Here is a 15,417-nt window from a genome sequence, read left to right on the forward strand (position 1 = left end):
TGAAAAGGAACTCCAAGCAAAGATCCTCCACTCACCTCCTAAGATATAGTCGTTTCCCCTCTTTTCTTCTCTTATTTATTTTTTTTTTATTTTCGTGAGGGTTTCAGATGGTAAAGAAAATAAAAAGTTTTAAAGGATATATGCTTGTTGAGGATAGACTTGATGGTTAGAGATTTTGTAGGATATGAGGGATTTTGTTGTTGAGATTTCAAATTTGATTTTTGTGAAACGTGGTATCATGGCAAAAAGAAAAAAAAAATCGATTTTCTTATCCACGTTCTCCCTCTCTTTTCTTTTTTTTTTTGAAAAAGAGACCGAAGATATCATAGGGAAAAGTAGGTGTAGATGGGTTTAAACTTGTTCAAGAGTTTTGGTTGCCTACAAATTCTAGTATACTAGGTTATAAGGCGAATTGGTCTTTGGAAAAAAAATAAAAATCAAGAGTAAGTTGGGCCTTGAACAGAGCTTGCCATAAGAAATATGATTGTGAGCCTTGGCTTACATAGGCTTGGGTATTACAGTTAGTCGTGATCGGATGTCATGTAGGACGAAACGGGGAGGTCGAAATAATAAAACTGTATGAGGTACAGATTATTTTGATCATTATCAAATAGACATATTGGTTTATGATAGTGCACAATAAGAGGTTTATTATTAAAATATTATGAGATAATTGCTAAAAGTTCTAAAATTATAATAGGTTTAACAGTAAGTTCAACAAATATGAAGGGCTGAAAGTTCTAAAATTAGCTTGTGAGTGTCATGAAAAACTCCATCATTTGCATAAAGTAATAAAGTGTAATTCTTAAAAACTTAAAGGTACATGACTGCTTGCAAAAACAAGTGAGGATATATAAGTGCAAGGTAGAAGAAAACTATAATGTATTTAAGTGCTATTTAGCCTAATATTTTTCTATTCAAAATTTATGTCATTTATGTTTTTTAAAATTCCCGCTCTAAAGTCTCATTTAATCATGAAAAGTTACTCAAAAATAAATTGACAACACCTATTGGACACTGAAGCAACACGTCCCCAGCCTAACTCTAGCCATCACTCGATTAGTAGGCTTAAGGCAAAACTAACCTTCCCCCATCCCTCGGCCAAGCCCAGTGACCGAAATGCCTGGTATTTGGCTAGGCAACGTGCTCCCCGATTATGGGCCTTGTCATATACTTCGGAACGCTGTAATATGATTCTAACACGCACATTAATAATCCTGTGTGATACTTATCCATGGTTTATACAGGGACGGATAGGCCATAAACTCTAAACTACTGTGGTATGACGAGAGGTAAAAATTATGGGGTACTTAATGACTTATTAATTTTAGATAGGAATTCTCGAGAAAAGATGTCAAAGTCCATGCGACTACGCCAGAAGCCTGAAGTGTTTATGGAGGCTACGGTGTTATGATTTTATATCTTGAACTACCTATGCGGCCGTGTTAATTTATTTAAAATTTTTGTTTTAAATTTGTGTCTAATAAGATTTTGTCCTTGGACACGCTCTAATACCATCTTAAAGTGTTTTTATCACTATACCAAAACTCTAGAGTTTAAGGGGTTGTTTGGTTTGCTAATTTTATAGAAAAGTTTGAGGAAAATGAGTGACAACGACATTTTTGTAAATAAACTTTTCTAGATTTCTATAGTCTGTGTTTGGTTCAAAAATTTTTATAGAAATATTTTCTATAAAGTAAGGGAAATTGGGGTATTTTATAAAAATCAACTTCCCATCAAAATGGGCTTAACTTGCCAAGAATTCTGACACCCCTAATTTAAAACTCATAAACACAACCCATAATCAATTCTCCATCCCCAAATTGATTTCTCGTGGATGACAGAGAGAAAAAATTCTAGGATTCTTCTTTCACCATCCCGCACTTGCTCCCATCTCCAAATTAACTTTCCCACCTCAAATTCACGCCTTTTAGCACTCGATCATCTTCCTTTTGCTCTCGTTCTCACTTCTTCAACAAGATCAATAAGCACAAGCTCGATCTTCTTTTATTTTTATTTCTATCGGTTGGGATTAACTACGATGTTGATTTTGGGGTTTGAGAACAAGATCATTGTTATTGAGATCTTGGGCACTATTCAGGTAACTAAAACCCTAAACCATTTTTGTTTCTGATCTAAGGTTGTGAAAAAAATATTTCTTCCGTGCTTATTTTGTTTCTAGCAGTTGAGCATGCATGGGTCATTAAATCAGTTTTGAGCTCTGTACGAGCCTAATTTTTGCTCAGTTTGAGCTCTAATTTCGAGCACTGATTTGTGGTAAATTCAGGCTCTGTTTGAGCTCTGATTTATGCTCAGGTTCATACCAAAATGATAACTAATTTTTGCGGTATTGTGGGCTTTGTTTGAGCACTGATTTTGTTTAACTTATTATATATGCTCTGGTTTTATTTATGACCAGGTCTGATTTTTGCTCATGTTCATGCTTAAATGATCAAATTCACGCATAAAAAACAAATTGAAAGCTCAAAAATATTTCTTAAAATGAATATAGAAATTACAGTGGATAGAAGGATTTTACAACTTAGAAATTTTTGTGTTCATGACAAGTTGAGGGTAGAAGGATTTTATAACATTTGAGGATGCCAAATTAGCCGTTAAACTAGTCATTGTAAAATTTCTTGTATTATCTATACTTTTCTATAAAATTTTTATATCTAACCAAACAAAAGAAAAAGAAAGACAACGTATTTATATAAAGTAATGGGCCTATTTTCTTGTTTTGAACCCAAAAATGAAAGAACAAGAAATAAGAAAAGTTATACTTTTTGAGTTCCTTAAACTTTTTCCTATAATTTTTAATAGAAATGCAAGGAAATTAGTTTTTCAATACTTTTCCTTTTGCTTTTTTTTATAGAAATTGAACCAAACACCCCCTAAATTTTAATCATGCATTCATGTTAGGACAGCAACTAGATCAAAGCACACAAAATACAAAAGAAGAAAGAACACTCGATAAAGACAGCTGTAGCCAATGATTAGGATTTTACTTCATGAAAAGCTCCATGCCTACATCAAGAAAACAGTCTTTTATAGACTTGAAAAAAAAGATAAAAATAATATTTTTACGAAAAATAGAAAAATACCAAAAATATCTTTTTACTAGGAATCATGATCATCCATATCAAATTTCAGCCAAAACAAACCTCGTTTGCCCCTTCCCAATCAAAATCTTCCTAAAATAGAAGGAAAATATTTAGCAACAATTTGGAGGCTCGAATGTTCGAATTTTACACGTTTCCTACAAGTTTGACAATTTCGTGAGAGCTTCTAAAAAATGGTCTTTTGCAAGATTCTGAAAAAGTGAGATTTTGGTTGGGTTTTTGTAGGGTTTAACTAATGCATGGGCCGCCTCTAAGGTTGCATCATGTATTGGCTGAGAGTTTTAACATGGGACCAAAGCAATTCGGTTTTGAATCTAAAAAACCATGAGTTTCTAGAAGAAGATTGTAGAAGGTGACACTGGTCAATGAGTCCATTTTTCATCAATGAAAGGACTCTCAACCTACATTGCCATGTTAGAATATAAATTATATCCCTTCAATCTTCACCATAACTGACAGAGGGTAAATAATAACCAAAGTTGCAAGCGCACAACCAAGTTATAGTATAAAATATTGTTAAATCTCACGAGGAAGGTATTGTGAGAATTAATCAAAAATTGGTTCTTAAGTTGAGTGTTGTAGGCGTCAAAAATTGCCTATAAGTTCCCGCATGCAGCTTCAGACGGAGAGAAGATAATAAATGTCATTATCCAAGTCAAAGAGGATTATTTAACATCGACAAGTGCATGAATTAAATCGATGAAGCATACAAAATCAACGGGATGACATAATAATGAAGAGACGATCCGATCGGGAGTTATGTTTCGCTCATGAAAGATGAAGTGCCACTTGTGTCTCATCCACTCCACATATAATTCACCCATGGGAGGTTGTAGTTCTCTTCTCTGGCTTTCCGACGTACTTCGAATCGCGTCATTGTGAGATTGGATCAGGGAATTACGCGGAAAACAGTCAATGTGTACTAAACGATGTTGTAAAACCCCGTATTTTTTTGGTTATGTATATATGTGAATTATTGTGATAAATAGCTTGAGGTCATAGATGTACATGATAACAAGTTATTTGAGATGATATGAGTGTATGTATATAGAGTTTTGTGCGTTGGTTTTGCAAATGAGCAAAACATGCACGAAACAAGAAAACTGCCAGATCAGTCGACCGATCAGTCGACTGACGAGCTGTTTTCCAGTTTTTCCAGGTTTCGGGTCTGTTTTGATTGGTTCGGGTTTTGGGTAGGGTCTGGCTGTTCATATATGATGTCTCCTACCCGAAATCACCCCCCTCTCATCATCAGATCTGAGAAACCCTAGCCCCCTCTCTCCTCTCTCAAACCCTAGGTTCGTTCTTGGCGATTTTGGGGCGTTTCAAAGGATTTTCAACGGGTTTGGAACGTTGCAGCAAAGGGGAATCATCCTCTCGTAGATCCAGGAGTGTTGCAACACCCCAGAGGCGAGTAACATCTCGCCTAACTCTGTCTCTTTTTTTTACACGAAATTATTGAGTTTTAATGAGTTTTTATTGAGCCTAAAACGTATTTTTAGTACAAAGTGTTAGACCCTAGAGGGGGGTGATTATGGTCTTATGCTAATCTAATCCCGATTAAATACCAATTAAAAATTTTATTGATCAATTAGTTCTTGCAAGAGATAAATATGAATAAGAATGATAAGAATAAGCACAAAAGAAATATACGCTAAGTAAACACAAACACAAGATATGTTTACAAGGTTCGGTCCCCACGACCTACGTCCCCGCTCCTCACCTCGAGGAGATATCCACTATCATAATCAGGTTTGGAAGTCGGAACTTCTACACACTCGGTTTACAAGATCATCGAAAACTCTCACACTACATGAATACTATGCAATCACACTTTACACACTGAGTGTAGGACCTAGCCCGTGTCCTCCTCCTCAAGTGCTCGGATGCAACCTCTCCCTAGGTTCGTCAACCGACGCCACTCCTATTGGATTCGACCCCGTCTCTCGCCTCACACTTCTATCGGTGTACAAGTGTATTACAAGTGATTCTCACAAATAAAGATTAAATACAATGATTTGTTCTCAACAACAAATGAGAATAAAAAAATGAAGCTCACACTCACTAAATCACACCCCACAACCCACACTATATAGTATGAAGATATTAAGCTCAATATGTGTGTGTGATAACAGTGAATGAAAATAATATAACTCAATAAATATAGATAATGAAATGAAAATGGAATAGCAAGCTATTTAAGGGTTTAGAAAACTTCTCAAACAAGAAGAACAGTAGATGATGATCCCAATAGGATTTGAAAGCCACTTCTTGTTGTAGGAAAACATCTTTTGAAATAAACTGATGAAATCAACTTAAACAGCTCTTTTAAACATACTTAAGGTTTTGTTAAACACAAAAACTTAGATATACAATAAAAGAGAGCAGCAATGGGGTATTTATACCCACTCAAATATCAGCCAAAAACCAACTTAAAAAGACTAAAAAGCCCCCAGAGAACCATTGTAAAAATAGCCGTTAAAAACCAATGATTAAATCCGCGGTCGACCGTGGAAATCTCGCGGTCGACAGCAAGGCACAAAAATCCTGAGTATAGGGTTTTAAGGCTGGCGGTCGACCGCGAAACTCCTAGAATGGTTCTCGGTCGACCGTCACGGTCGACCGCGGGCATATGAAAGCCAAACTCTAAAAGTTAACTTCCGGCGGTCGACCGTGGCGGTCGATTGCAAACAGATACTTGGCATTGACAAGTTTTTAGGCCAAATTTAAAAATGTATTAAAAATATTAAATCAATTCCAAAAATAATAAAATTTTGGGGAAAGTTTTCAAATGATAAAATGAACATGTTAGAAAAGGAATTTTTGGAAAAATAATTTTTTTTACAAAAACACACTCTTTTTGAAAAGTGTTCGTAAAACCTGTATTTTACGAATATGAAAATTTTGATATAACTCATAAACACGTAAATATATCTCATGCATGTATTATGTATATATAATAGAGTATTAAAGAGTTGTAAACATGAAATGAAAGATATTGTAACAACGTTTGATGAAAATCATTTATATGATAGAATAACGTCAAAAATCGTGTTAAGTGTACATATATTGAGCTTAAATATAAACATACAATATATGTAAGTAAACTAAACTTATACCTAGGTAAAACCACACATATGAACTTGAATCTTTAACGCTTGATTGTCGTGTGTTGAAATACCTGTAAAGAGAAACATAAACACAAAACTAGAGAATATATTAGCGATAAATTGTTTGACAAATTATTATCAAAACTATAGGGTCAACAATCTCCCCCCTTTTTGATAATGGCAAACAATTTATACATGAATATAAAATATATACTGATAACCCACATATAAACCAATTATGTATACAACATGAATAAACCAATAAACCATGCATGAACATGAATAAACCATATGTGGATTTTCTCCCCCTTTGACAACATCAAAAAGGAAAGAAAAAAATGTAGATAGGAGCAACGCTCCCCCTGCATATAAGCACAGATAAAAATCAAGTATATGGCCAAAAGCTCCCCCTGTCAAATTGCATAAATGACATCTAAATAGCATATATAGGAGCTAAATAATAATCATTCATGCACAGCCATAAACATGTATAATCCAAAGAACTCATCATTAGCAACATATTATCACAAAACAAAGCATGAATATTGTTTTCACCATACATAGATCATAGAAGAGATAAACTAACACAGTAAATCACAAATCATCATAGAAAAGATAAACTAACAGAAGAGAGAAACTACATAGTTTTCCACAAACATAGTTTGTTCCACAATACTGCAAACCATACACAAAAGTTTCACCAAGACACATAGTTTTCCACACAAACATAGAGTTATTACAACTCAAAACAAAACACAAGTATCAAGTTTTCTTTTAACAAGACATGACCATCAGCATAAACAAAAAAAAATCCCATAAAATTCAATAATCATCAATAAGCAGCAAAGTCAATCATCTCCATCACCATCACCATCAGAAGCAGGGCCAGAGCCAGCTACAGATCCATCATCAGAGCTAGAATCAGAGCCATCAGCAGGGCCCTCCTCAGAACCAGACTCAGAACTAGAAGAGGGATCCGGAATCCCGAGAGACTGACACTGATAGGATAGAATAGTCCTAACATCCATCTGGATAGTTGAGACCTGAGTCTCGAGACGATCCAAACGGGCACAGATATCAGAAGTGGAGGAGGTGGAAGCTCTAGACCGAGAAGATGAAGGCTTGGTAGGTTCAGACAAAGAGGCGGAAAGTTGCATACGGGAGAGAGAGACTTTATCAAAGTACTCCTTACCCGGATCAACTTTGGGTTCATTAGTGAGAGCAACACCGAAGTGTTGAAGGATAAGAGTGATGAAGCTACCAAAAGGAAGGAATTTGTGATGCTTGCATGCCATATTCTTGAGAAAAACATTTGCCCAATTGACTTTTATTTTGGCAAAAATGGCATAAACAGCATTAATCTTATCAGGGGCAAAATAATCAAAACTACCGATTTTGGGAATGAGATTATGAGCAACAATACGAGCTATGACTTTAGCGGTGGGATTGAGTGATTTGTTGTTCATAGGATAAGTGCAACCGGGTTTAAACAAGATATCGTTCACAGCTTGATCAGTGTGCTCGATAGACATAAGCTCGACGTCACTTGACGGGATCTTAAGGATTCCCGCAAGCTCATCGGCATCAAAAGAAATCTGGATATTCTTGACAGATGTGGAGATGGTTTGGACACCATCAGTAGAGGAAGTGACAGGTAAATTTGCATAAAACAGATATACCAGAAATGGATAATAAGGAACTTTATGTTCCACATCTAACAGTCTAGCCAAACCAACCTCATGAAGAATTGTGTGAATGCCATACATGGCTAGTTGTTTGAATTTGATATATCTGGTGGGTAGAATTTTTAGTTTGCACAACTCCTTATATTTCTTAACAAGAAGCTTGAACAAGAGATAATCCTCATAATGAGAGGCAGTAATAGATGAGGAACTAGATTCAGGTTTAGATCTCTCATAATGAGAGGCAGTAATAGATGAGGAACTAGATTCAGGTTTAGATCTTTTCTTAGGAGGCATGATTGATTAGGGTTTTAAAAAGATGTGATGAGGAACTAGATTCAGGTTTAGATCTTTTCTTAGGAGGCATGATTGATTAGGGTTTTAAAAAGATGTGGGATTTGACAGAAATTGAAACCCTAAAAAAAATAGCACAATAAGTACAAATAAGCAAACCCTAAACCAAAACCCTAGAATAGAAATTGTTGAAACTCTAGAGCAAGAAAATGTGAGAAATTACCCAAGAGAGGTGGAGAGCAGCGGCGGTCGACCGAGGAATTTGTTGCAGGTGACCGAGAGAGGAACTGGAAGAAGAAATGTCGAATGGGGAGAAGGTGAAGGGGGGTAGGATCAAAAAGAGAGCAATGGATGGTGCGGATCGGCCCAAAGATGAAATCAACAGTGGTGAATAAGTCGGGTTCAGAAATATTTTAAGATAAAACCGAAACCCGATAAGAGATCAAACAGAAAACAAAAAAATACTTGCGGTCGACCGTAACAAATTCCAGAAACTCTGACGGTCGACCGTGGCGGTTGACCGCGAGAAAGAAATATGCATAGTCAGTTTATAAATCCTGGAATTTGAGGAAAATGAAATTTTATCCTTAATAAAATTGTTTTATAGGATGTATAAATACGTATAAAGTTTTTATGTTATTAAAACAAAAAATATTTTATTTTGACTTAATAAAAGATAAAATTTATCATTTAAACCTAAAACCAAATTATTCAAAAAACAAAATGAACAAAAACAAAAAAAAAACAAACAAAAACAAAAATTGATATAAAAATCATTTTGGTACCCAAATCATTTTTGGTACCACTAAAATTTGGGACATGACTCCTATCGTTTAAATCCAAGGCCCTAGGGTTATGAACCCGCTTGGGCGTATTTTGTGCACCGATACGATCAAAACAAAAATTGTAAACATGACCCGTACGATTGTAATTTGTGCAATGTAGAGGTTTGAATGGTTTACGTTGACCGAAATGAAATACACGTGGTTCATTTGCAAAAGTAGATTTTCCTTTGTAAGGGCATCTCCAACCCAGCACCAAAATGGTGCAAACAGTGCATTTTTTTGCACTGTTCCTTCTCCAATCATGCCCTATTTCTTGCTCCATTTTGGTGCATTTGAACAGTGTTGCACCAAATATGGCGTCGCACTGTTCATCCACGTTATTACTGTTCACTTTTTTTAAAAACTTTTAACTATTTATTTTTACCTCTTAATTAATATAAAAATAGATAAAAGGGAATAAACTAAGAATATACTGAGAATATTCTTTTTTGGTACAAAAAATGGTGCAATGGGTTGGAGATGTATTACTGTTTGATGTGACTTTTGCACCATTTTGATGTAAAATTTGCACCATTTTGATGCAATGGGTTGGAGATGGTCTAATTATTTTGCAAATGAGAATTTCTTTTCAAATCGAAACAAAACATGGCCAAATGACCAAAACGACCACAATAATCACATTTATACACATGAGCATGTTTATGATTTACACTATGTGTGTGTATATGTGTATATGATGAAGAAGCTTGATGGGATGCACAATCATGAATAGGCTTGTCAATTTTTGGTACATTATAACAAAATTGAGATAAATGGCCTTTAAGACCGCAAATAGAACATTTGTGAATTTTGTCATACATATATGCATAGTGGATAGGTTTCTTAGAAGAATTAACATTGAACTTTGCACATAAGTCCATAAGCTTTTTATTATTTCTTAGAAGAATTAACATTGAACTTTGCACATAAGTCCATAAGCTTTTTATTATTGGCAATACAAGTGTTTAGTGTTGAATCTAAGGTAGATATACGTTTTCTCATTTGATTCAACTCGTCATTATGTGTACAAGCATTGCTACTAGAAGTAGAAGAAACAAGATTATTTATCTTATATTTTAATTTATCTAGTTCTAACATGGCATTACATTTTTCGTTAAGCAACATATCATTTTCTAATCTCAAATTTTCATTGCACTCTTTAAGAATTATATTTTCATTTGCAATGAAGTTAAACTTAGTGGATAGTGTTTCATGAGTGGATTTCAAATTAACATACTTACTCTTTACATCAATATAGCAATTGTGTAATTTTTCAAACTCAAAAGCAAGTTCATCAAAAGTAATAATATCATCATTATCGCATACCTCACTAGGGTTATCACCTAGTGGAATTGAACATGGAGATGAGGCTTCTTTAGAACTCAAAGCGGGATTTTCCAACGCTTGTTGAATAGCCTCCAATTTCCCTTCATGTGCTTCAATAAATTTCCATAAGGCGTAAGCACTATCAAAATTAGCAAATTTGTTAGAAAATGAAGAGTGAAAAGCATTAATCAAATATTCAAACTAAAGCTTGTTCATATTAAACAATCTTTTATCATTTTCACACCATTTGGATTTTTTCAAAATGGGAACAACATAGGCATCCTCAATAATTTCCCATAAATCGAATTGTTTAGATTGAACGAAAAGTTTGAATCTAACACGCCATTGAGCATAGGGAAAAATATCTAAACAATGAGCAATATTAATAGCATATCCTAAACTAGATGAATCATACATATCCATAAAGATAAAATACAAGAAGCAAAATTCAATCAAAATTAGATTAGCACAAATACGATAACTTGGATCTTTAACTCACGGCGATTAGACCTTAAATCAAAGAGCACCAAGCTCTGATACCAATTGTTAGACCCTAGAGGGGGGGTTATTAGGGTCTTATGCTAATCTAATCCTGATTAAATACCAATTAAAAATTATATTGATCAATTAGTTCTTGCAAGAGATAGATATGAATTGACGTTTTCTATCATATAGATGATTTTTCATTAAACGTTGTTAAAATACTTTATCTCATGTTTACAGCTCCTTCATACTTCACTATATACATATATTATATGCACAATATATATATGAATATTTACAAGTCCTATATCAAAGTTCACTTTCATAAAAATTACAGGTTTTCTAAGCACTCTTCAAAAACAGGTAGTTTTCACAAATAAAAATTAATTTTCCAGAAATTCTTTTTCAAACATGTTCATTTCATCATTTAGAAACTTTCCCCAAAGTTTCACTATTTTTGGATGTGATTTGATATTTTTAACGAATTTTCAAAACTGCCTAAAACCTATCATTTTTTGTGTATATCAGAATTCGGTCGATCGGTACGGTCGACCGACAGTTGTTCCTTTTCATAGCATAGTTCCAGAGAGCCTTCCGGTCGACCGAATCGGTCGACCGAGAGAATTTTTGGTCGACCGAAATTTACGTCGGTCGACCGCCAGCTTTAAACGACCGGACCGGTCGACCGACGAGTTGTCAGAATGAGCCTAACGGCTAGTTTTTCAAATGGACTTTTTGGTCTTTTACTTATTTTTAGCTGTTGTATTGGGGAGCTATATATACTCCATTGCTGCTCTTCTTCTAAAAGATCCAATATATCAAAGTTTGTTGTTTAACAAGTTATTAATCACGTTTAAGAGCTGTTTAAGAGTTGTTTCATTAATCGGTTTTCAAGAGAAGTTTTTCTACAACAAGAAGATGCTTTCAAACCCTATTGGAATCATCATTTCTTCAGCTCTTCCTGTTCCTTGAGAAGTTTTCTAAACTCTTTCCTATATAGCTTATTATTTCACTTTCATTTGATTAAGCTATATTCATTGAGTTATATTTATTGAGTTTCATTCACTATTATCACACACACTTATTGAGCTTGATATTCTCGTATTATATATTGTGGGTTGTAGTGTGGGATTTAGTGAGTGTGAGCCTTATTGTGTTCTCACTTGTTAATTGAGAACAAATCATTGTATTTAACTTTTATTTGAGAGAATCACTTGTAATACACTTGTACACCGAGAGAAGTGTGAGGAGAGAGAGACGGGGTCAAATCCAATAGGAGTGGCGTCAATTGACGAACCTAGGGAGAGGTTGTAATCGAGCACTTGAGGAGGAGGACACGGGCTAGGTTCCTACACTTAGAGTGTAAAGTGTGATTGTTGAGTGATTGTGTAGTGTGAGAGTTTTCGGTGAACTTGTAAACCGAGTGTGTAGAAGTTCCGGCTTCCAAACCGGATTGTGATAGTGGACATCTCCTCAAGGTGAGGAGCGGGGACGTAGATCGTGGGGACCGAACCTCGTGAACATATCGTGTGTTTATGTTTTGGTTGGCGTACATATTATTCATCTTTATTGCTCATATTCATATCATATTTATTCTTGCAAGAACAAATTGATCAACATAATTTTAATTGCTATTAATTGGGATTAGATTAGCATAAGACCCTAATCACCCCCCTCTAGGGTCTAAAAAAATATACGCTAAGCAAACACAAACACAAGATATGTTTACGAGGTTCGGTCCCCACGACCTACGTCCCCGCTTTTAATTACATTGTGCTTCTTGCATTTCATCTATATGGATATGTATGATTCATCTTGTTTAGGATATGCCATTAATATTGCTCCTCGTTTGGATATTTTCTCCTATGCTCAATGGCGTATTAGATTCAAACTTTTTGTTTAATCTAATCAATTTGATTTGTGGGAAATTATTGAGGATGGCTATGTTGTTCCCATCTTGGAAAAATCCAAATGGTGTGATAATGATAAAAGATCGTTTAACATGAACAAACTTTTGTTAGAATATTTGATTAGTGCCTTTCACTCATCGTTTTCTAACAAATTTGCAAATTTTGATAGTGCTCACGCTTTATGGAAATTTATTGAAGCACATGAAGGAAAATTGGAGGCTATTCAACAAGCATTGGAAAATCTTGCTTTGAGTCCTAAGGAAGCCTCATCCCCATGTACATTACCACTAGGTAATAACCCTAGTGAGGTATACGATAACGATGATAATATTACTTTTGATGAACTTGCTCTTGAGTTTGAAAAATTACACAATTGCTATATTGATGTAAAGAGCAAGTATGTTAATTTGAAATCCATTCATGAAACACTAGGTACTAAGTTCAATTTTATTGCAAATGAAAATATAATTCTTAAAGAATGCAATGAAAATTTGAAAACTGAAAACGCTAGTTTGCTTCATAAAAAACGTGATGCTATGTTAGAAGTAGATAAGCTAAAATCTATGATGAGTAATCTTGTTTATTCTACTTCTAGTAGCAATACTTGTATGCACAATGATGAGTTGAATCAAATGAGAAAAAGAATATCTACCTTAGATTCAACACTAAATACTTGTATTGCTAATAATAAAAAGCTTATGGACTTATGTGCAAAGGTCAATGTTAATTCTTCCAAGAAACTTATTCACTATGCACATATGTATGACAAAATTCACAAATGTTCTATTTGCGGTCTTAAAGGCCATTTAGCTCAATTTTGTCATAATGCACCAAAAATTGACAAGCCTACACATGATTGTGCATCCCATCAAGCTTCTACATCACATACACATGTACACACATATAGTGTAAATCATAAACATGCTCATGTGTATAAATGTGATTATTGTGGTCGTTTTGGTCATTTGGCCATGTTTTGTTTCGATTTGAAAAGAAATTCTCGTTTGCAAAATAATTACAAAGGAAAATCTATTTTTGCAAATGAACCACGTGCATTCTATTTCGGTCAACGTAAACCATTCAAACCTCTACATTACACAAATTGCAATCGTATGGGTCACGTTTACAATTTTTGTTTTGATCGTATTGGTGCACAAAACACGCCCAAACGGGTTTATAACCCTAGGGCCTTGGATTTAAATGATAGGGGTCATATCCCAAGTTCTAGTGGTACCAAAATGATTTGGGTACCAAAAAGACTTATATAATATTTTTATTATTATTTGTTTTGTTTTTGTTTTGAATAATTTCTTTTTGGCTTTGAATGAAAAATTATATTCCTAATGTTAAAAATAAATTATTTGCATGATTTCACAATTAAAAATACTTATATATACCTTACAAAACTTTAAGTATTTTATAAAACATATTTCCAAAAGGTCTATTTTATAAAATCTCTCAAAAACAATTTTTCCCTTTACCTGTATCCTTTATTTTCCCTCGGTCGACCGACCCGGTCGACCGACGATCTTTCTGTAATCGATTCGGTCGACCGCGTCGGTCGACCGAAATGAAATTGTTCCAGCGTCTGAGAATTTTTATTGGGCTTCGGTTTTGCTTTTGAGGATCCGTTTTAAACCCGAACTCTACATAACCATTAAATCTTCATCTACTCAAATCTCAACCGTTGTTCCCTCACTCAAAACACCCGACTCTCCTTCTTCCTCCCATTCTGAAATCGCGACGACTCTCCTTCTTCCTCCCATTCTGAAATCGCGACTTAGGGTTTCAGTTTTTCGGTCGCCCGTTTGTGATTCAACCGCTGTCACTCTCAATTGATTCTCATCAGTTTTTGTGGGTAACTTCTCCCTTTACCTTTTGATTTCTGAGTTCTTATGTCTATTTTCTCATTTAGGGTTTTAGTTTTAGGGCATTTTGTTAATTTTCTCTAAATTTATTTTTGTTTACAGAAAGTTGATAATTTCTGTTATCTTCTCATAATCATGCCTCCCAAACCCCCTAAAAAGAGATCAAAACCAGAGTCTAGTTCCTCATCTATAAAAGCCTCACATTATGAGGATTATCTACTCTTTAAATCTCTTGTTAGGAAATACAGAGAACTGTGCAAATTGAAAATCATTCCTACCAGATATATCAAATATTCTGAGTTATTCATGTATAACACTGAGTCTATCCTTCACAATGTTGGGTTAGACAGGTTGCTAGATGAGGGACATAAAGTTCCTTATTATCCATTTCTTGTTTATTTGTTTTATGCGAACCTGTCCACAACATCGTCTGCTGATGGTAGTTTAACCATTACATCATCAGTGAAAAATGTTGAAATTACCGTTTCTGCAAACGAACTTGCGGGGATTCTTAATATCCCAACAAGTGACGTTCATCTCATGTCTGTTGATGTTGATAATCCAGATGTTAACCCACTCATGTTTAAGCCTGGTTGCTCTTACCCAATGAGCAACAATTCTCTTAATCCTAATGCAAGACTCATTGCCAGAATTATTGCTCAGAACTTAATTCCCAAAACCGGTAGCTTTGATCATTTCGCTTCTGATAAAATTAATGCTGTTTACGCCATTTTTGCCAAAATCAAAGTAGATTGGGCAACTATCTTTATCAATAATATGGCATCAAAGCATACAAAG

At 34.7% G+C, this 15,417-nt stretch overlaps 1 pseudogene; it reads right to left on the bottom strand.

Annotated features, from left to right (window-relative positions):
• Window positions 1-1,094, bottom strand: part of LOC109847568 — a 6,032-nt pseudogene extending 4,938 nt beyond the window's left edge.

This window comes from Asparagus officinalis, chromosome 7, assembly GCF_001876935.1.
Source record: "Asparagus officinalis chromosome 7, Aspof.V1, whole genome shotgun sequence".
Classification (NCBI taxonomy): domain Eukaryota; kingdom Viridiplantae; phylum Streptophyta; class Magnoliopsida; order Asparagales; family Asparagaceae; genus Asparagus; species Asparagus officinalis.